At 32.2% G+C, this 2,925-nt stretch overlaps 1 non-coding gene across 1 annotated transcript; it reads left to right on the forward strand.

Moving 5' to 3' along the window:
• Positions 1–282: 282 nt before the first annotated feature.
• On the forward strand, positions 283–354 carry Trnag-ucc (transfer RNA glycine (anticodon UCC)). The gene has a single exon. It is a non-coding gene; the product is annotated as a tRNA-Gly (tRNA).
• The last annotated feature ends 2,571 nt before the right edge of the window (positions 355–2,925 follow it).

Raw genomic sequence — 2,925 nt, forward strand, 5'->3', positions numbered from 1 at the left:
CAAAAATTGATTTTAATATTACAAACAGACACTCAAATTTTATTATATGTACAGAGATTATAGATAAAATAATATGCTAGTATCAAGCATTTTCTGAAGACGTCATTGTCTTCACTTTTGAGTGACAGAAGACCAGTTTCGTTTGTTAATTTATAGGTTATTCGTCGATTAGTGGAAATATCAAAGGTCAATTTAGATTGTTATTATTGTTTAATAATGCTATCGCAAGTGACTGATATGAGGATTCCAATTAAATGATTATTTTCGCGACGTCGTTCAACGGCGTTGGTGGTGTAATGGTCAGCATAGTTGCCTTCCAAGCAGTTGATCCGGGTTCGATTCCCGGCCAACGCACGTATATTTTGCAAATGTTAAGTATGTATCTGTCATCGGTATTTATTTAAAAACTAATGTTTGGCAACTAATACAATTTCTAACAAATAATTATTTTTTTGGACAACGAATATAAAATTTTATAGTAAAATTCTATCAGTTAAAATAAATTCTTAAAAAGAAAATATTTGAAAACCTGCTGTTCTTTAAAGATATTATTTTCAACCAATAACTGTTCATCACATAAAACATTTAAAAGAACACAGTTCATTATTTCAGCATTAATCAAAGAAATTAGATATTTTAATAAATATTTTAACCCAGCAAATAAACTGCTTGTTATTATGTAATAAGTACAGCTAGATACTAATATACTCTATTGCAATATGAACCTTATGTCCAGCGTTGTAGAACACAATACAATATTAATTAAATTTCTTGTTTCTATGTGTCATAGTGCTGCCAGACTGTCTCCAAGCGGAGATATCATTTATACGTGACTCACTAATGTGAATAACATATAATACCTATTTGCTACATAACTTTTTATTAATCTTAATTTTATCTTTTTGTTTTATAATTTTATAAATGAAGATCTAATTTTCAAGACTAAAAACAAAAAAAAATAACGTTTTTAATTTGGTTGTATATGTTTACATGCTTGTTACGTCAGAACCCCGTCGTTTATGAACTGATTTGATTTTTTTTAAGCATACAATACTTCCCCTTTTGTTCTACTAAAATTTTAAGAAAAAACACCACGGCTCGCCTGTTGCAAATCTTGATGATGGTCTAGGATAAATAATAACATAAAATGTAATATAGTTTGAATCGATAGTTTGTAAATATATAAAAAATGAAAGAATCAGCACCTAACTTTCCCACTTCTGTACCACCACATCTTGTAAGAAGACGGTTTGGATCTGGCAAGGCTCCATTAATTGGTGTTTGGTGGAAAGAAATGTTGCAGATTTTCCCCCGATTCAATAATTATTCCATATCCTAGTAAGAATTTCAAAAGATTTTTACTTTATAATTTCTTTTAAATTTGAATAATAAGCGCAGATTAAACTACCTCTAAAGGGTTGGCTGACGATCTTGTGAGGGTCACTGCAAACCATTGGATGCGGGTAGCGCAGGACCGCCCGTTATGGAGATCCTTTCGGATGCCTTTGTCCGACTGTGGACGTCTTCCGGCTGAGATTCTAACGATAATGTTAAATATAATAATAGTTCTAAACATAATCAAGAGAAAGAAATAAAGTATATAATGCTATCTGAGTAAATAGTAAATGATAAGCATTATATAACGCTGATTTCATATTTATCTGTAACACAAATACTGTGGGAATAGAAACAACACATAAAATGATACTTCAAAATTACAAAACGATATCTATATTTTTACCTCCAATAAAAGTAAAGCAACGTAACAGACCTTAAATATCACACTGTTAGAGCATGCTTGGCTAAGACTTAGACCTCGTTTCTTATAGAATTTGGGAGCTTATTGTCCCACGTGTTTATTCAACACCAAACACAAAATAAATTATAATCTAAAATAAATAAAAAAGATTAACTAGTACTACTGGATTTAAAGTCGTGACTTCGCTGACCTTTTTTTTTTTTTCTCCGTGTACTTTAATTTAATATGGTATAACTCCTTTCCTGAAATTGATGAAAGTAGTGACTTCGACCTTGGCTTAGGTTTTATCCAAAGTGTCATATCAATTCTGCTTAATTAGCAATACAGTTACTAATTATCTCCTGTTTACGAAAAAAACCAGTCATAAATTTATCGTATCAATTCCATCATCATTCCTGCATCATAAACATTCCCGTATCTCAAGAATCGTATCAAGAAAATTCCCGCGTTATAAGAACACGCGTAATGACTGGGAATACACGATCAATTAAGAGGTTACTCATCACTTCAATGAACTGTTTATCAACGCCATGTGATGTACTTTGTGATACATTTAACCTTAATAGAGGAGATGTTGCTGACATTGAATCATTCGGCATCATATTTTATGGATGTTGCGTTAAACAATGACGAGGCGAATATTATGATTATGATGATTATTATTGTTTCTTGAGCGAGAATTACGCTTCTTAATATTTCTATATTTTTATTTATTTTATTTGTATATAGATTTTTTTTAATGTTTTTTTTTTCTGATAATGAACGAACTCTAGCCTGGAACGTAAATCTAAACCGATTAAAAGATTGCTTGTACAAAACCATTTACTTGATGGTAGGGCTTTGTGCAAGCCCGTCTGGGTAGGTACCACCCACTCATCAGATATTCTACCGCCAAACAGCAATACTCAGTATTGTTGTGTTCCGGTTTGAAGGGTGAGTGAGCCAGTGTTACTACAGGCACTAGGGACATAACATCTTAGTTCCCAAGGTTGGTGGCGCATTGGTGATGTAAGGAATGGTTAATATTTCTTACAGCGCCATTGTCTATGGGTGGTGGTGAATACTTACCATCAGGTGGCCCAGTTGCTTGTCCACCTACCGATACCATAAAAAAAACCGGGCAAGAGTCAATGAGTTAATATGATTAATTTATATATATAAATAAT

This window comes from Vanessa tameamea, chromosome 23, assembly GCF_037043105.1.
Source record: "Vanessa tameamea isolate UH-Manoa-2023 chromosome 23, ilVanTame1 primary haplotype, whole genome shotgun sequence".
In the NCBI taxonomy this organism is placed as follows: Eukaryota; Metazoa; Arthropoda; class Insecta; order Lepidoptera; family Nymphalidae; genus Vanessa; species Vanessa tameamea.